The sequence below is a fragment of the Bubalus kerabau genome, chromosome 1 (assembly GCF_029407905.1).
Source record: "Bubalus kerabau isolate K-KA32 ecotype Philippines breed swamp buffalo chromosome 1, PCC_UOA_SB_1v2, whole genome shotgun sequence".
Classification (NCBI taxonomy): domain Eukaryota; kingdom Metazoa; phylum Chordata; class Mammalia; order Artiodactyla; family Bovidae; genus Bubalus; species Bubalus kerabau.
The window spans coordinates 223,364,701-223,385,143 of NC_073624.1; the positions used below are offsets into that span (position 1 = coordinate 223,364,701).

The window sequence follows — 20,443 nt, forward strand, 5'->3', positions numbered from 1 at the left end:
TGATGGAATTCCAGTTGAGCTATTTCAAATCCTAAAATATGATGCTGTGAAAGTGCTGCACTCAACATGCCAACAAATTTGGAAAACTCAGCAGTGGTCATAGGACAGGAAAAGGTCAGTTTTCATTCCAATCCCAAAGAAAGGCAATGCCAAAGAATGTTCCAACTACTACACAATTGTACTCATCTCACACTCTAGCAAAGTAATGCTCAAAATTCTCCAAGACAGGCTTAAACAGTATGTGAACTGTGAAATTCCAGATGTTCAAGCTGGTTTTAGGAAAGGCAGAGGAACCAGAGATCAAATTGCCAACATCTGCTGGATCATCAAAAAAGCAAGAGAGTTCCAGAAAAACATCTATTTCTGCTTTATTGACTATGCCAAAGCCTTTGACTGTGTGGATCACAACAAACTGTGGAACTCTTAAAGAGATGGGAATACCAGACCACCTTACCTGCCTCCTGAGAAATCTGTATGCAAGTCAAGAAGCAACAATTAGAACCAGACATGGAATAACAGACTGGTCTCAAATAGGGAAAGGAGTACGTCAAGGCTGTATATTGTCATCTTGCTAATTTAACTTATATGCAGAATACATCAAGCGAAGTGCTGGGCTGGATGAAGCACAGGCTGGAATCAAGATTGCTGGGAGAAATATCAAAAACCTCAGATATGCATAAGTGGTGTCATCACTCTTATGGCAGAAAGCAAATAAAAACTAAAGAACCTCTTGATGAAAGTGAAAGAAGAGAGTGGAAAAGTTGGCTTAAAACTCAACATTCAGAAAATGAAGATCATGGCATCCAGTCCCATCACTTCATGGCAAATAGATGGGGAAACAATGCAAACAGTGAGAGACTTTATTTTTGGGGGTTCCAAAATCACTGCAATGGTGATTGCAGCCAAGAAATTAAAACATGCTTGCTCCTTGGAAGAAAAGCTATGACAAATCTAGACAGCATATTGAAAAGCAGAGACATTACTTTGCTGACAAAAGTCCATCTAATCAAAGCTATAATTTTTCCAGTAGTCGTGCATGGATGTGAGAGTCGGACCATAAAGAAAGCTGAGTGCCGAAGAAGTGATGCTTTTGAACTGTGGTGTTGGAGAAGACTCTTGAGAGTCCCTTGGACAGCAAGGAGATCAAACCAGTCCATCCTAAAGGAAATTAGTCCTGAATATTCATTGAAAGGACTGATGCTGAATCTGAAACTCCAATACTTTGGGCACCTGATGCGAAGAACTGACTCACTGGAAAAGACCATGATGCTGGGAAATATTGAAGGTATGAGGAGAAGGGGACAACAGAGAATGAGATGGATAGCATCACTGTCTCAATGGACATGAGTTTGAGCAAGCCACGGGAGCTGGTGATGGACAGGGAATCCTGGCGTGCTACAGTCTATGGGGTTGCAGAGTCGGACACGACTGAGCAACTGAAATTAATGATCCATTATCTTTAGAATCAAATTCAAATTCCTTCACACATCTTCTGGGACTCTTCATAATGTGCTCACAGCCTGCCTAATCATCTCTATCCATCCTCACACCATAAATAATTTTAAATATTTAAAAATAATTTAAGTAAAAAATTTAAATAATAGTTTTATTGAAATAATATCACCTTTAAATCCATTTTATATTCATGGTATACATCAGAATTTAGCAAGTCACTCACATTAAGCCATTTGTTATTCATAGTGACCATACAGGGCAGGCAAGCAGATGAGCATCTCTGTTTATTAAAATAAACTTTTAATTTATAACAGATTTAGATTTACAGGAATGTTTAAAGACAATGCAGAGACAGACTAACATCCCGTAGTCAGTTTCTATTATTATATTTTGCATTAACATGGTACATTTGACACATTTGTGAGTATTGATCCACTGGTATTAGCTGAAGTCCATACTTCATCCAGATTTCCTTACTTTTTCCCTACTGTCCTTCTTCTGTTCTAGGATCTCATCAAGGAAACAACAGAGCATTTAGTTCTCATGTCTTCATAGGCTTCTCTTGGCTGTGACCATTTTTCCAACTTTCCTTGTTTTTTATGACCTTTATGAGAGCTTCCGAGGAGTACTGATCAGGTATTCTGTAGAAAGGCCCTCAATTGGGATTTTTCTAAGTTTTTTTCCCCTCTTGATTATACTGAGGTGATGCATTTTTAGGAGGAAGATCCCAGAGAAGTGCCTTTCTTATCTCATCATTCTAAGGGTGCACAGGATCAAGTGTGGTACATATATACAATGAAATATTGCTCAGATTTAAAAAGGAATGAAATTTTGCCATTTGTAGCAACATGGATGGACCTAGAGCTTATTATACCAAGTGAAGTAAGTCAGATAGAGAAAGACAAATATTACATGGTATCACTGAATATGTGTAACCTAAAAAAGTAATACAGATGAATCTATTTGCAAAACAAAAACAGACTCACAGACATAGAAAAAAAACTCATGGTTACCAAAGGGGAAAGAGAAGCATTAGGGAGAAATTAAGAGTATGGGATTAACAGACACATACTACTACATAGAAAATAGACATGCAACATGGATTTACTGTGTAGCACAGGGAACTATATTCAGCACCTTATAATAACCTATAATGGAAAATAATCAGAAAAAATATAAAACTGAATTACTTTGCTGTACCCCCCAAGCCTGAAATTAACACACATCTGTAAATCAACTCTACTTCAAAAAAAAAAAAAAAAAGATGGCTTATCACTATTGATGCAAGTTTTGGTTTACCTGGCTGAGACAGTGTTTGTCAGGTTTCTCTCCAGTAAATTGAGCTTTTCCCCTTCGTTTTTCACACTGTACTGTTTGGAAAGAAGTCACTATGCATAGCACACCCAGTGGTAGGGAGTGATGCCCTCCTTCTGGAAAACATATACTTAAGTTGTTTGGAATTCTTTTGGATGGGAGACTGATGCTAGGAAAGATTGAAGGTGGGAGGAGAAGGGGAATACAAAGGATGAGATGGTGGGATGGCATCACTGACTTGATGGACATAAGTTTGAGCAAGCTCCAGGAGTTGGTGATGGAGAGGGAAGCCTGGCATGCTACAGTCCACGGGGTTGCAGAGTCAGACAAGACTGAGTGACTGAACTGAAGTGAACTTGGATGGGAGATCTGATTCTTTGCCCCCATTTATTTATTCAGTCCATCATTTATATCAGTGTGGACTTACGAGTATTTATTTTATGTCCTGGGTTCTAATTCAATACTACTTTATTTCTCCCTCAAACTGCTCCAACCTGGGTCACTGGGAGGTTTTTCAATGGCTCCTATGCTCCTTCCACTGGCTTGCTTCATAAATTTCCTGCTCTAGTACTGGCATTAGTCATTTCTCCAAGCAGCCCTGGCTCCCTTTACTGGAGGATGATATTAGAAACTGAGATCTGGGCATTGGCAGGTCACTGCTCCTAGGCCCTCTCAGCTAAGGTAGCTATTATTCCTATGTTCTATTGGAGAACAGTAAGGATTCAGGAGACTTTCATCATTTCTTGAAAATACCAAAAACATCCTGTAGTCTCACTGCTTTAAACACCTCTCCCTCAATTTTCTGTTCAGTGAAGTAGCCCCTGGTACACCTTGTGAGTTTTCTCCTTTGTAATGTCCTCTCCTCTCCCTCATCAGTTAGTTTCTTCCTCCACGCTCCCATGGTTCTAGTTAATAGCACCAGCATATGTTGGAGCCAGTTAACATTCCCTTGATTGGCTACCCTGTTGTTGCTCATCTAGCACATCTAGTAGGTACTCAATAAACATGGAATGAACTATGTTTAAAAACAAAGATAATATCTGAACATAAAGAATCAGCAGAGATATGAAGAGGATGTCTTGTATGATGCGTGAAGTCCTCTGACCTCTGTCCTTCCCACTTCCTACTTAGAATTCTTTCTTTTGGTTACAATTTACAGCATCATATATGGAAAACAGGGCCACAGGGTCCTTGCAGGTCATCCAGGTAAGGTTTTCATGGTCTGAGTCCTACAGCAGCCATTCCTAAACACTACTGCACACGAGAATCACCTGTTAGTATATAGAGTCCTTCCCCCAACCTCCACTCTAGAAATGTGATTTCAGAATGTCTGGAATGGGAACTACAGATCTTATATTTGATATCCTCTCCCTGAAGAAAGTAAGCCAGTAAAGCCAAAGCAGACAGTCTGCAATCTAATAATTTTGGAACATCTATGAAATACAGAATCTCTAGTTAATCTGTAATATTTGAATGGTTAAAAATCCTGCCAGAACCTATATCTCCTTCCATGGTAGACATATAGGCGAACTAAAATACATAAATGTAAAGTGAAGAGAGATCAAACTGCCTCAGAGGAGCCTGCTGGCAACTTTTCAGTATTGTAACTTTTACATTTTCTTTACAAGGTTAAATTGGGCCAAACCAAAATTTAAAGCAACAGTTCAGAGTCTGATAACTGTGCAGTCCATCTAGTCTCAATGGTCATGATTTATTTGAAGCTTCCTCATCCCATGCTGTGGTTTTGAGAAATACACTGCTGGGAACAAAGAACTGAGTTAACAGGGTATAATCTGTCAGTCCTTAGAGCTATTCCAAAGTCACTTAGGGATGTAGTCTTGCTCATCTTCCACAGGCAAAGATGGTTTTACAGTAAACCTGTTTTCTAGCAAATGTCTTCTTTACAAGTAAATTTATAAAAGACTTTTCTTTCCTTCTTTCCCTTCTCTCCAAAACTCACACTCACAAAACTCATTTGTTCGAATTCTGTACACTGATACAATAGATAACAATCTGAATTTTAGAATATTTTTTAAATAATTATAGTTTACAGCTTTCAACTATATTTAATGACACAAATGAAGCTGGAAACATATTGACAGAGATGCTGACACAATGAGATTCTTCAAAGTATAGAGGAGCAAACTTATAATTAGTTTGAATGCACCATTTCTGGTAAATTGTGTTTTATAAAAATCAAATGTCTTAAATTTTTATTATAAAAGTATACTCCTCCTTCTACAACTTTGTTTATTTTGTGATTTTTGTTAATAGGATAATTTTTTTTTCATAGTCAGCAAAGGATAAACAGAGAAGGCAATGGCACCCCACTCCAGTACTCTTGCCTGGAAAATCCCATGGATGGGAGTCTGGTAGGCTGCAGTCCGTGGGTCGCGAAGAGACGGACACGACTGAGTGACTTCACTTTCACTTTTCACTTGCATGCATTGGAGAAGGAAATGGAAACCCACTCCAGTGTTCTTGCCTGGACAATCCCAGGGACGGGGGAGCCTGGTGGGCTTCCATCTGTGGGGTCGCACAGAGTCGGACACAACTAAAGTGACTTAGCAGCAGCAAAAGATAAACATTTCAGTTTGACCCCAAATGACCACACTTTTACTAGTTTTTCTGATGACAATGATTATGATGATAATAATAAAAGTCAATGATTCTGAGTGCTTGCCTTGTGTCAGTCATGTTACATGCATTATTTTATCCAACCCTCATATCAACTCTGTGCAGTAGGTAGATACTATTATTATTCCCATTCTCATAGAGGTTAAATAACCCACCTAAAGTCAAACTGCTAATAAACGGAAGACTTAGCTTGACTCTATAGTACAACAGACCACATTTTGGACCATTACATCTCCAAATGACTACAGCATCTCCAGTGACTCTTGAGGTGCTAGGGCTGCACACATGGGTGCATTGATAACAAAATGATGATAGAAAATAATTTATATACAATATTTTTAAAGCAAACTTTCACTGAAGAATGACATCAACAAGACGGTGGAAGCGGAATTTCAGCTGTCACCTCACACCCCTCCCTCCCCCCGACCAAACATCAATTTTGATAACCTCCATGTTGACAGTACCACTGTGGGAGTCTGATAATACAGCAGAGAAGTTCCATCACACCACTGGAGAAAAAAGTAATCCAAGAATACACACATTGGCAAGCATAATAAGAGTTTCCCTTTATAGCATCACCCCCTCGCACCAAGGTGGCTTAGTCTAATGCTAAGAAAGACATCCTCAGCCCCAATTTTTCCCCACAGGGGTAAGTGAGAGTGGAGGTAGAGGCCAGCTCCTCCAGCTGTGTGGAATGTAACCCAAGAGGTACACTTCTTTCTCTGTTCACCCCAAACACTGAGACGATTAGCATGGCTCAGTGGTACGGAGAGACTGGGAGTGGAGAAGAGAAGTAGGGATTCACAGCAACCAGGGTTCAGAAATCAACAGAGGGCTATGGATTCTATTAACTGCTTTACAGACTCCATAAGGAGCCTAGCCTTCTCATGGAGTCTCCAAGTGGCCCTCAGACACCCTCAATTCTCTGGTGCCTCCTACACAAGCATAGCTGGCCCACCACTGGGTGAGTGTGAACTTTTGCAGATGGCTTACAAGCAAATCCAGAAGGTAGGCTCAACACTGTGGTATTGGGAATAAGGCTCACAAACTTGAGCATGTCTGGGTGGCATCCTGGGGAGAAAAGCTACTTTAGTGAACTGGACAAAACTTTAGCCTGGGGACTCATACTTGAGTAAGATGTGTCCCTTCTATTTTCCTTCGATACTAGGCTACCTTTAGAGTAATATCAGTAAGTTCAGTTCAGTTCAGTCACTCAGTCGTGTCCGACTCTTTGCGACCCCATGAATCGCAGCACGCCAGGCTTCCCTGTCCATCACCAATTCCCAGAGTTCACCCAGACTCACATCCGAGTCAATGATGCCATCCAGCCATCTCATCCTCTGTCGTCCCCTTCTCCTCCTGCCCCCAATCCCTCCCAGCATCAGTCTTTTCCAATGAGTCAACTCTTCGCATGAGGTGGCCAAAGTACTGGAGTTTCAGCTTTAGCATCATTCCTTCCAAAGAAATCCCAGGGCTGATCTCCTTCAGAATGGACTGGTTGGATCTCCTTGCAGTCCAAGGGACTCTCAAGAGTCTTCCCCAACACCACAGTTCAAAGGAATCAATTCTTTGGCACTCAGCCTTCTTCACAGTCCAACTCTCACATCCATACATGACCACTGGAAAAACCATAGCCTTGACTAGACGGACCTTTGTTGGCAAAGCAATGTCTCTGCTTTTGAATATGCTATCTAGGTTGGTTATAACTTTCCTTCCAAGGAGTAAGTGTCTTTTAATTTCATGGCTGCAGTCACCATCTGTAGTGATTTTGGAGCCCCCCAAAATAAAGTCTGACACTGTTTCCACTGTTTCCCCATCTATTTCCCATGAAGTGATGGGACCAGATGACATGATCTTCGTTTTCTGAATGTTGAGCTTTAAGCCAACTTTTTCACTCTCCACTTTCACTTTCATCAAGAGGCTTTTTAGTTCCTCTTTACTTTCTGCCATAAGGGTGGTGTCGTCTGCATATCTGAGGTTATTGATATTTCTCCGGGCAATCTTGATTCCAGCTTGTGTTTCTTCCAGTAAAGGTGTAGTTAATTTTGGCAAAAATTTTTCTTGGGCTCCAAAATCAGTGCAAATGGTGACTCTAGCCATTAAAGATGTTTGCTCCTTAGAAGAAATGCTATGAGAAACCTAGACAGCATATTAAAAAGCAGAGACATTATTTTTCAGACAAAAGTCTGTATAATCAAAGCTATGGTTTTTCTAGTCGGAGAAGGCAATGGCACCCCACTCCAGTACTCTTGCCTGGAAAATCCCATGGACAGAGGAGCCTGGTGGGCTGCAGTCCATGGGGTTGCTAAGAGTCGGACACGACTGAGTGACTTCACTTTCACTTTTCACTTGCATGCATTGGAGAAGGAAATGGCAACCCACTCCAGTGTTCTTGCCTGGAGAATCCCAGGGATGGGGGAGCCTGGTGGGCTGCTGTCTATAGGGTCGCACAAAGTCGGACACGACTAAAGTGACTTAGCAGCAGCAGCACCAGCATGGTTTTTCTAGTAGTAATGTACGGATGTGAGAGTTGGACCATAAAGAAGGCTGAGTGTGGAAGAATTGATGCTTTTGAACTGTGGTGCTGGAGAAGACTCTTGCAAGTCCATTGGACTGTAAGGAGATCAAACCAGCCAATCCTAAAGGAACTCAATCCTGAATATTCATTGAAAGGACTGATGCTGAAGCTGAAGCTCCAATACTTTGGCCACCTGATGCTAAGAGCTGACTCATTGGGAAAGACCCTGATGCTTGGAAAGATTGAGAGCAGGAGGAGAAGGAGGTGTCAGAAGATGAGGTGGTTGGATGGCATCACTGACTCAATGGACATGAGTTGGAGCAAATTCCAGGAGATAGTGAAGGACAGAGAAGCTTGCTGCTGCTGCTGCTGCTGCTAAGTCGCTTCAGTCATGTCCGACTCTGTGCGACCCCAGAGACGGCAGACCACTAGGCTTCTCTGTCCCTGGGATTCTCCAGGCAAGAATACTGGAGTGGGTTGCCATTTCCTTCTCCAATGCATGAAAGTGAAAAGTGAAAGTGAAGTCGCTCAGTCGTGCCCGACTCAGCGACCCCATGGACTGGAGCCTACCAGGCTCCTCCGTCCATGGGATTTTCCAGGCAAGAATACTGGAGTGGGGTGCCATTGCCTTCTCCGCAGAGAAGTCTGGTCTGCTGCAATTCATGAGATTGCAGAGTTGGATACGACTTAGCGACTGAACAACAACAGCTCTTTGCAAACCAATTATTTTTAACCAGTCATAACTCTGGCACCAAGTCCCCTTAAGGCTGTAACTTTCCATTCTGTGAAACATTTTCTTCCCAAGTTCTGTTTTCAATATTCTCTGAAAGGTTCAAATCACTCAGAAACCCAGGAACTTAGTGCAACTTTTTCCCAACCTGTGCTGACACAATGGGAAGAAGTCATGTGTCAAGTCCCCATGGATTGCTATCTCCCTCATGGTACCAGCACCCCCTTTTCCTATATAATGAAGAATCTGCCAATGTGGTAACTGTGCAGAAAAATGTTTTCCTGTGTTTGGTTATTGATGTTTCTGGAATGAAAAATTGTTTCCATCATTCATTTAGCTTCCTCTTGACCTAAAATATGATTCTCTTAATTTTACATTCAAGAGTGATGTGGGGAGGAAGCTACAGTCTAACAAAATCACCACATCATAGTGCTTTTAGAATAGAGAATATATTTACCAAAAAATGAGCCATTCTTAACACCAAGTGGTTATGAGAGCAATTTGATGGTGTTTTTCTACCTCACATGTAAGTTCCTTCTTTCATTTAATTGGTCAGCAATATTTAAGGAGTACTTCCTGTGGAGGTTGTCACTGCTTAGTGAACAAAACAGACAAGATCCTTGCCTTCATGAAGATAACAGTATATCATAGAAGGTGTAAAAACAGAAGAACTATTTTTTCAATTTTCTTTACTGACACATACTATGATTTTCCCTAAATCAATAAGAGATGAATAAACATTTTTGTTTTGAACCTTTGTAAGGATGGAATGGCCTCCATTTCAGTTTGGGTTAGCTGATTTCAGTCAGTTTTTCTGTGGTTACAGAAATAAATCTCTCACCTACCAAACCTTTTGCAAAATTCATGCTATTGATCGCAGAGGGCCTGCATGATAGAATATAGATAGATGAATCTGCCCTTATCCTGATTCCTAGACCAAGAAATTAAAGTGTGTGCCCTATGGACTGACTGATAATGCATCTAGATGGCTTATCTATCATCAAATGCCATCTTATTGCCTCTTCATCATGCCTCCTGAACACTTGCTAATAAACAGAATTCAATGTAAACTAAATAATGGAGAAATAGATCATCTCTTTATGTCTCTTAGAGTTAAACTTAAGTCTCATGCAGAGGCTTCAAAGTTCAAAAGTGAAGACAGTATATTTAGCACTAGAGAATGTAACATTTCCATTTTGCTATCAAAATAATTCCCGTCTTTTACACTGAAACAATAGGACTCACTATTCATCTGTTCTTTCATTCACTGACTTATTCTTTCCACAAGCACTTTTTACCTGCCTGTAATAGGCCAGAATGCAATGCAGGAGACCCTGGTTTGATTTCTGGGCTGGGAAGTTCCCTTGGAGAAGGGATAGGCTACCCACTCCAATATTCTTGGGCTTCCCTGGTGGCTCAGTCAGGAAAGAATCCACCTGCAATGTGGGAGACCTAGGTTCAATCCCTGGCTTGAAGATCCTCTGGAGGAGGTCATGGCAACTCACTCCAATATTCTTACCTGGAGAATCCCCATGGGCAGAGGAGCCTGGCGGGCTGGCTTCCGTGGGGTTGCATCCAAAGAGTCAAAGACAACTGAGTTACTAAGCACACGATGGGCCAGCAACTATGCAAGCACTGCTGAAAGAAATATAAATAGTATTTGGTTTGTAGTTTAAAGCACCTTGCAAACTGGAGGAGGAAAACACAGCATGCAATGCAGGTGTTAAGTGTGTGGGACTTGAAGCTTGAATAGAGGTCTGGTCTGATGTTTAGGGAGGGTTCAGAAAGAAAACCAAGCTGTAAGTGAGTTTTGAAAGATATGTAACATTTTTTCCCAGGTGGAGGAAGGGGATTGAGGAAAGTGTGAGAAACAGTTTATCAAGTTTTGCAAGCAACTTGGAGCAAGGCTCAGCATAGATTGAGCCAGGGGAGATTAGTAGGGAGGGCAGTCAGAGAGGAATCCATCAGATGTAAGATGTAGGAAGTAAAGAGGGGCCTACAGCATACGTCTGATTGCAGAGTTTTGCAAGTTGTTTAAAAACTTCTTAGAACCAAGTTTGTAAAAGTCAATTTTTTTTCCTCCCTCTTTGCATTAGTATCACAGGCTGTTTGAGTTCTGTTTTGTTTCCACTTGAACAAACTTTGTCCTACATCATAACGCAGTCTCATTGCTGTAGTTTTATGTTTTTGACTGTAACCTTTCCAAGCAGGTCAGAAGTACTATAGCAGGAAGGGAAACTTACACAGTTCAGGAACTTTGTACCTCAGATCAGAGAGAAAATTAATCATGGGACTGCCAAACTGGCAGGTTTCCTGGTGCTGAAATCAGTGTAAATTTGTCGAATTTCTTACAAAGAAATTTAAAAACATCAGAAATTATGTAAGCTGACTTTGAGAACTGTTTTCTCCTTTTGGGGGTATTGGCCTCTCCTCTTTGCCTGGTGTGAAGAAATGTGCTCATCTGAGTTGCTCCCAGAATGGGCCTCATGCCCTCCTCCTGGCCCTTCAACCATGGTAAATTTTTCTGATTGATCAAAGCCCCTTTGTTGGTGAGTCAGATATGCCCAATGGATATGGATCTCAGATATGCCTCTCTTTTGTCTGAATGTGAGTTACATATATAAACTTTTCTAGGGCTTCCCTGGTGGCTCAGTGGTAAAGAATCTGCCTGCCCATGCAGAAGACAAGGGTTCAATCCCTGGTCCTGGAAGAGCCCACATGCTGTGGAGCAGTTAAGCCCGAGAGCCACAACTATTAAGCCTGTGCTCTAGAGCCCGGGAGCCGCGACTACTGAAGCCGGTGTGCCTAGAGCCTGTGCTGCACAACAAGAGAAGCCCCTGCAAGAGAAGCCCGCACACCACGACCAGAGAGTAGCCCCTGCTCACTGCAACTAGAGAGAAAAGTCTGTGCAGCCACGAAGACCCCAAACAGCCATAAATAAAAATAAACTTTTCTAATATCGACATTAGGACACATCCCTAAAAAGGAGGCAGGGGAAATTAATTTTAATCATAGATTTTATTTGACCAGATGTACCCAAAATATTACCATTTCAAGATAGAAGCTATGTGAAAAACTATTCATGAGATATTTTATACCCATATATTCCCACTAAGTTTTCAAAATCTAGTGTGCATTTTTATATTAGTAACACATCTTAATTCACACATTTCAAGTGTTCAAGATCCACATGGGGATAGTAGCACATCTATTTGACAGTTTGGGTCTCAATGTGACTTCAGGTCACAAAGGGGAAGCTGAGAGAATGGGTTTGGAAACACTTCTCTTTCTTTGGTGGCTGAGCCCTTTCTGTGGTGGGGAGGGGTCCCAGTGGGGTGAGACGAGAGAAAGCCCACTTTGACACTAGCCCCAGAGCATGTTCTAAGGCAGCAGAAACTGCCCTTTACAAAAAAAAAAAAAAAAAGGGAATGTCTTTAAACTGGCAATTGACAGAGCCAATCAAAATCACATATTTTCCTACAGATGTTAGAAAAAGTGTGTGATCAAAGTGAAATACATGTTTCATGGAGCTTTTGCTTCTTATTTTTTTCTTTTTTTTTTGCTTCTTTTAAGAATAATTTAAAGTTGGAGATAAGAGGACTATAAACAGAATACTGGTGTTTAGAGAAGATATTCAGAAGAGATCAAAGACTCCAGAATGTTAGAACTAGAAGAAACTTTGAGGTTGAATTTACATGTTTGGACACTGAGAGCCACAGAATTTAAGAGGCTTTATCAGCCAATAGCTGGGGAGAGACAATGCTGGGTCTAAGACTTAGTTCCCTCAAATCCTTACCTTAATAAAGGCACGTTGGCCCTGTATCATGAGGTCACTTGATGTTAGGAATGAAACATTACTGGAGGAATATGCAGCTAATTTTAGGACTGTAGTTCATAGCAGAATTATTTACAATTGCCAAGGTATGGAAGCAATCTAAGTGTCCATCAACAGAAGAATGGATAAAGAAGATGTTGTATACACACAAAGACACACAGACACACCAGACTCAGCAATAAAAAGAATGAAATAATGTTATCTGCAGCAACATGGATGGACTTAACATCATCATACTAAGTAAGCCAAAGACAAATATCATATGACATCACTTATATGTGGAATCTAAAAAACAACAAACTAGAGAGTACAATAAAGAAAGAAGTAGACTCATGGATACAGAGAACAAGCTAATGGTTACCAATGGGAAGAGGGGCAATATTTGGATAGGGGAGTGGGAGACACGAACTAAGGGATGTAAGATAGGCTCAAAGGATGTATTCAGCACAGGGAATATGGCCAATATTTTATAAGTGTAAATGGAGCGTAATCTTTAAAAATTGTATTAAAAAAGATTGTGACTTTTTTAATACAAAAAGCCAGGTGACAGCCGCTCCTTCCCATCTCATTTTGTTGGACTTCAAAACCTCAAGGGTTCCCATCAACATCAAGAGCCTAAGAGTCTAAGATCTGTTTGACATTGCCTCCCAGAATTAGGAGGGAAACGTTCTGGTTTCTGAGTGATTTTTAAAGAGAAAAAAATATAAGCAGATGATTTAATTACCAGTCCTTGAACTGATTTATTTTCAGCAGTAACAACAAAGTCATACCACCCAGTGATACAAATCAAGTGATTACTCCTTAAACGTGGGCGATGAAGAGGAGAAGAGAGAGAGAGAGAGAGAGAGAGAGAGAGAGAGAGAGAAAGCTCTGACTTCATATAATGGCTTCAAGCCAGACTGCAAAGAAGGAATCTGTGAAATTCAAGGTCCTGGAGTCTATTATTTCTCTTTGCTATTATTTCTGAAATAAGACCTGGGCAAAATCAATTCAGGTTCAGAAAGAATATGACTTTAATTTTCTACATAAAATTGTCAGGAAGTCTGATTTAGAAGGGGAGAAAAGACAGACAACTATCACCCAAGAAGAAATTAAATGAATAAATTAAACAAAGCAAAGTACATTTATACTACCAAAACTCTTGGTCATGAGACAAAACACATTTCCTGGCACAAACACATAGGGATTTAAAACACAAACCAGCAACACAGATGATGAGGTAATGCTCCTGAAAACAAACTCCTCTTGAGTGTTAGAAAATCAGTGATGGATCAGTCCAATAGAATTAATTTTATTTTGATGCAAATGCATCCTTAATGCTTTGATTCCATTTAATCCTAGAATATGTGATCTTCTTAAAATTTTAACTTATATTCCACCCTCCTCAAGTAACTGACGTTCAGTTTTTGAAAAATTGGGAAGCTCTTCAGCCCGTCATTCTGCTTAATGAGGATGATATACTGACTCTTTTTGTCCTTCTTTCAGCGTAGGTTTTCCACTAACCATAAATTCTATCTGCCTCCCATTCAATCTCTATCAGTTGTCAAAAGAACAGCAAAGAAATCTGAAGAAGTGGGTGATAACAGCAGATGAGACTTCCTTGGAAATATTTAAGAGGTTTACAGTCTGCTGGGACTATCTCATTGCTCTTAAGCTTTTAGCATTTTATGGATCTTCAGTTTTCACTCTTTAAGTTTTTGCCTGTCCCTTTTGGCCAGCAGAAGCTTTTTCACAGGTTTTTCAGCTTAAACTACAGGTCTGGTGGGAATCCGTCAGCATAGTGTGTGGTTGTTTGTATGACACAAATACATGTTCCCTTGACTCTTCCCTTACCAGGCAAATGCCAATCCATCTTCTGGGTGGAGAAGCAGAAAAAGCTGGGCTTTGGCATTCCATTCAACAAAATTGTTGAGTGCTTACTCTGTGACCAGTGCACACGAGATGCTGTGTCTCTAGTGGCCACATGCTGTATGTGGGGATCTTACATCTAGAGATAAAACAGCTTTACTTTTCATCACTTTGTTTTGGATGCACACTAACCTTATTCTCTCTTAAGTATACAGAATTCATGTGCTGCCCAATTTGGGCCATGATATTGTCTCTTGATTACTTATTCTGAATCTCTGCCCCTAAATCAAAACTCACCTTCTCTGTGTCTCATTCTTTCCTGATCTTTCTCTCTAGTGACAAGAGCTAGACTGATCTGTGACCATTCAGAGCTAGAAGGAATCTCATAGCTCATGCAGTCCAAAGTTCTCATTTTAGGTAAGAGGGAAAGGGGTCCTGAAATGTTCAGTTCAATAAACATTTAATAAGCATCTCTTTGGGGCCAGTGAGCATACCAGCACCTGGGTGGCACATATAAGAAAGACAGGATTTCTACCACAATTCTTTTGTTGGAATAGAATCACAAAAAGGTAATTAGAATACTTTAAGTGCAAAGAAAAGAGGTATGTTTAGGGTAAGATGGTGCTCATGGAAGACAGAGGGGAGGGTTTCTAGGAGATGATATCTAGGCCAAGTTATCAAGGATGAGATGGAATGGGTAAGGTAAAAGTTCGGTGAGGAAAAGTGGAGGGTACTGCAGGGAAAGGCACAATTAAATTCATGAACAGACTTAGCTTGGTGTGCGCATGTGTGCTCAGGGAGCTCAGGGTGCTGGGATGGCAGTCTGAAGCCGAGGGAGATAACGCTGAAGAGCAGGTAGAGGGTCTCGCATGCTGTTGAGAGCCTTTGCGCTTGATCCGGCAGGCCGTGGGGCTGGGGTTGGGAGATAGGTGTGGGGTGGGCAGCAGTGAAGAATTTCAAGCTGAGACATGGTTAGATTTGCATTTTAGCTGGATCATCATGGTAATACCATGGAAATGAATCTGGGGATAGACCAAGAGGCAGGAGGACTAGTGAGTCTAGAACTCTGGTCTCTTGTTTCTGAGCCCAGGGTTTCACCTACTACACCACGCTGAGTCCCCCAAGGACTCAGCTGGAAGCAAATATCTCCAGAAAGCCTTTAAGTTATTCCCTTGGTTTTCTGGGCATCTGCTATTTTTGCCTGATGGGCATCCATTCCTTTATTCTTATGGCAATAGTATTTCAATTTCCTTTTGGGGGAACTATTCCTATCCCAAACTCAATCTGAGCTTCCACAGGAGGCCCAGGCTCCGTAGACTGGTATCTGACCCAGATCAAGCTACTCAATATATTCTGTCCTCCTAGAAAAGTGACTGGGTCAGTGATGGACATGGGACTAGGCCAGACCAGTGAGACTCAGTGATACTTAGGACTTTTCGGCTATGCAAAACACTCTGTTGACTTCAGCTTCATTAGCTATTCGAAGGTTTCTAACAAATACATCAAGAAACATTTCTGAACAGTTTCTACATCCCTTACTTTCAGACCCTACACAGTGAGTTCAAGTTCCATGGCATGAGTCACAGCTCCTGTCACTGAGGGAGCCACTCGGTCATGACTGGTGGATTGAAGACATCACTGAGTGATCCCTTTCCTTGGTCCCTCTAAGGTGCAGTTTGAGATTTTAAGGAGCAGAGTAGCTTGGGAAACCCAGTAAGGCATAAAGAATAATAAAAGTATCACCACAGTCCCACTATGCCAAGTTACCTACTGTTAAGAGTTTTGTGTATTGACTTCTATGCTTCTTTTCTATGCAAACATATTGATGCATATCTCTAAGTATTTGAGCACATAGAGACACCCAGGGCACTGGATGCTGCCTCTGTTGCTTTGCCCCTGGCTTTTTCCACTGCACAGTGTAGCTTGGGCATTTCCCTCATATGCATGGCATTCTTAAGCGGGCTCATTTAACCTCCAAACAGTTCCAAGATGCCCTTATCTGACTCCCACATTTCTAAGTGTCTGCCAGCTGCCTGAAAGCAGTTTCTCTTGGCCACTATTCCAGGGGAACATCTGCCTGCTGCCTCTTTCTCCTGCAGCAGCCAAGTGATCCATGTAGTGGTGGTGGTGTAGCCGCCAAGTCATGTCCAACTTTTTTGCAACCCCATAGACTGTAGTCCACCAGGCTCCTCTGTCAATGGGATTTCCCAGTATAGAATACTGGAGTGGGTTTCCATTTCTTTCTCCAGGGGATCTTTCCCACTGGGATGGAACACTTGTCTCCTGCATTGCAGGTGGATTTTTTATCACAGCCCGGAGAAAAGTACAGGGCCAGGACCAGGGTCAGGGACAAACCTAGGCAAAGGAAGAGGAGGAAGCATCCGGGTAACTCAAATATGTATGACATGCTAGTTGCAGTAACCTTCACATGCTTATTGTTATTGTTGAGGATTCAAATATAAATCTGATCTTGCCATCCACCTCCTGCTTAAAATGCTCCTTGGCTGCTCAGTGCTTTTAGGATAGCTACCTATATCCTGATCAGTTGCAGGCTGGGGGGTGGCACACTGGGTAGTTTGGCCTGAAGACCTCCCCAACCTGACCTTGTGGTCTGGCCTTTCTTCCTCATTCTTAGCAGTCAGTATGCACTCATTATATTTGCAAATGCACATCAGCTGATGTAATCGCCTGAATCTCTGTCTCTTCCTCTAGACTGCAAATTCCATGAGGGTAGGGAGACCATCTGAGCTGTTCCCTGGGTGATCTTTAGTGCCCAGGTCAGAGCTGAGTGTGTAGTAAGTTCTCAAAAATCAGTGAAGGAAGGAAGAATGTTGGGAGAGGAAGGTGGCAAACAGAGAGAACCCTGCTTCACGGCTGTCCCTCTCTTCTTGCCTCTCTTGACTGCTGGGGCAGCTCCTCTGCCCCACAGTCCCCTAGAAAGGACTCCAAACTCCGTTATCTTGCTTTCTGCCTCTATTTCCCTGCTAGAAATGGAAGGCAGGAGGCAGAGTGGTCAGGACCACAGTATTTTGTTTCTCAAACACACATGTGAATCCCTGCTCACAACTGCCCTAAGGGCCTTGAGTGCACCAGAGCAAGCAGAGACCTCACGGTAGTCAAATGAGCCAAGGTCATGGAGGCAGAGGCGATGAAAGCCCTGCTGTGGGAACCTTGGACCCAGTACAGCCCCTCCTTATGTAACTCACTCAGTCAGAAATTATAAGAGGAGAGTTGTTACTGTTTTCCTACTTTCTGCCTGGAGCTCTGGTTTTTCTACTCTTTCTCTTGGAGGGAGAGGCAGTGGCTATTACTATAACAACAACATCTCTAAATAGGGCCTCCCTCGGAGGGTGGAGAGTTTCCCATCCATGAGCTCATAAGACGGTACAACAAATCTGCCCACTCAAGAGTGTTTTTGTCCTTTGTTACTGAATCTTAGCTTGATTTTGTGTTTCGGAAGTGTGCCTCCACCCAGTTCGTGAGAAGGGCTGGATCTCCCATAACTACCAAGCGTGTGTCATGGCTTTACAGAGTCACTTCTAGGCTCAGGAACCAACGATGGGTCTTTTTGGTTAGAAAGGAAAATCCAAGTTCTTTGCCAGACACCCAAGGCCCTCCTAGCCCAGGCTTCTTCTCCAGTGTCCCCTTCTGGATGGTGACTAAATGGGAAAGTTCCACTGTGACACACGTCAAACCCCAATGGCTACTCTGCTGTTTGGGTTTTAGGTGGTGCTGTTCCCCTTCCCAGAATGCCTGTGCTCTTCCTCTCCATGTCTGGGTACCATCCCCACCCTGCACTTAGGAATCAGCAAAAGCCCTGACCTCACCATCTCAAACTAAAGCTAGTAACCCCTTCCACACCCTCAATTACTTGGCATCTTGGCAGCATTCAATTCTGCTGACCTCTCCTGTCCCCCCACCTCTTTGTGATACCCACCTGTCCTCCTCTGCCTCCTCTGTGGATACACCATTTTCTACCCAGCATTTTCCCCAAGTACAGCCCTAGGCTCTCTCTTCTCCTTTGCCACATATGTACAAACAACTCACAAATTAGTATCCTGTCCCAGATATTCCCTCTATGCAATAAACTCTTATATCCAACTCTTGGACTCTCAATCATATCCCCAGTACAGCCATGACAGATACAGGATTGTTCCACCTGTTGCCTGCTGCCTCTGCTGTCCATCTTGACCTTGCCAGAGTCCCTTCTCCCAGTGAATGGCTTTTATATCCACCCAGGCACAGAAGCCAGAACTCTGGACTTCTTCCTGGGCTCTCTCGTTACAGACACACTTAATGATGCTGACTATGGACCAGACATTGGCTTCCATTCATATCTATGATAGTGTCTCTGTTCTCTATATATGTGACCTCTCTCTCTCCACTAAGGCCAAAAGTTCCTGGAGAGCTGTGACTCTCTTACGACCCAGCCAGGTCCTAACTCCAGCACGTTGAAAAATTCCCAGCAGGCACTCCAGTTAAGTGTTTACTGATCACTTAAGCGGCCATACAGCAATCTACGATGTGCAAACAAGGCAGATATTCAGAGGAGTGCTCTTTGATTCTTCAGTGCCGCCCAATACCAGAGGCCTGACTTGCGTAAATGTAAAAGGCTTTATGGTCTCTTCCTGCTTTAAAATCTGTGATTCTAGGAGAAACTGTGTGTTTTTAAACCAATGGGGAGCCTAATTCCAAGGTTGATGCTTCTATGTTTTCAGGTGCATGTATGGTAACAGAAAGTCTGGATTCAGAGCAGTAATTTCGTTCCTTATAAAGGAGTGCTGGGGTAGGGAAGCCAGTCTTTCTTCACCTTTTCTTAAGCATTACGGTGTAACACAGTAGGTCAACTGCATGAAATAAAAGGTTGAGTCCATTCCGTTATAATGTGAAGAGTTATGTAACTTGAAAAGGCTATAAAGAAAATGATTTATGAAACTTAACACAGGCATAAGAAAAGGTCAGATTTATGGCATTTTGTGAATATTTTCAGGTATTTGAATATGAAAATCATCAGATGGACAGATATGAATTTTATACTTAATTATGAGGGATAGTTTTAAAAAGTGGGATCTTGAGTTAACTAAAATGATGCATTGCATTTTACAAAATTTCAGGGAATAGAGAAAGACCTTACCTGGTGCAACTCCTTATCTGATATTCTATTCCTTATACAATGGGTTTGCTCAGTAGTTAATCAGGCTGTACTTGAATACCCCAGTGGTGGGGGTATTCACTACTCTATCTTTTAACATATCTTATAATTAGAAAATTTCTGTTATGTTTGAGCCCATATCTTCCCATGTAGCTTTTATCTGTCTAAAATTACTCTTCCCTTTAGACTGATACAAAGTAAGTTTGAGGACTTGTCCACGCAAAGACCACAGAGACAGCTCTCAGATTCCTTAGAATTGTGTTTATTGGTTATTCATTCAACAACTCTCTTTATGTGCCAAACATACGTGAAGAACGTAAAGACATAATAACAACTTCAGGGCAAGGATCTGAATCTCCAATGCTTCCACGGCATCTAGCATACACATAGTGGATATTAACTGAATGAATGGTGGAAGCCCTGACTCAGCTAGAGAGGCTCACTAGTCTGGTTGGGGCAGTGAGATATAGAAAGATGTGAAAGATAGGGAAAAGATAACACATTCATGGGAAAATAGGCGAATGACATCAGCAGGAAATTAAATGAAGAGGAAAGCCAAATGGCCAATAAACATCTTGTATAATGCTCAGTCTCACTAGCAATCAGGGAAATTAAAGAGATAGTACACCCACACTCATGAGATTGGCATAATCTGAGAAGTCTGGCAATGCCAACTGTTGATAAGAATGTGAAGCAATTAGAACAATAACACCTTGTGTTGGATGGCTAACTGAGAGACCAGTTTGGAGAGCCATTTGGCACTGCTTTGTAAAATTAAAAGTTGAGAGAACCTTTGACCCAGCAATTCCACCTCTGGGTATATGCCTCAGAGAAATAATTAAACGTAAGCAGAAAGAGGCATGTACTAGAAATTCATTGAAACATTTTTAGAGTAACAAAGAATTATAAATAATTCAAATGTCTATCAATGAAGGAATGGGTAAATAAATTATG

At 41.8% G+C, this 20,443-nt stretch overlaps 1 protein-coding gene across 2 annotated transcripts in view; it reads right to left on the minus strand.

Annotated features, from left to right (window-relative positions):
- Nucleotides 1–20,443, minus strand: part of NR3C1 (nuclear receptor subfamily 3 group C member 1) — a 487,336-nt gene that overhangs the window by 191,660 nt on the left and 275,233 nt on the right. The window contains exons 5-6 of one of the 2 annotated variants that reach the window (XR_008705685.1): nucleotides 10,174–10,292; nucleotides 1,580–5,295 (exon numbers count right to left, since the gene is read on the minus strand). The gene's annotated coding sequence lies outside the window, so the exon portion shown is untranslated. Of the gene's footprint in view, nucleotides 5,296–10,173; nucleotides 10,293–20,443 lie in introns of those variants that run through there. The other variant, XR_008705687.1, reaches the window with a different exon arrangement.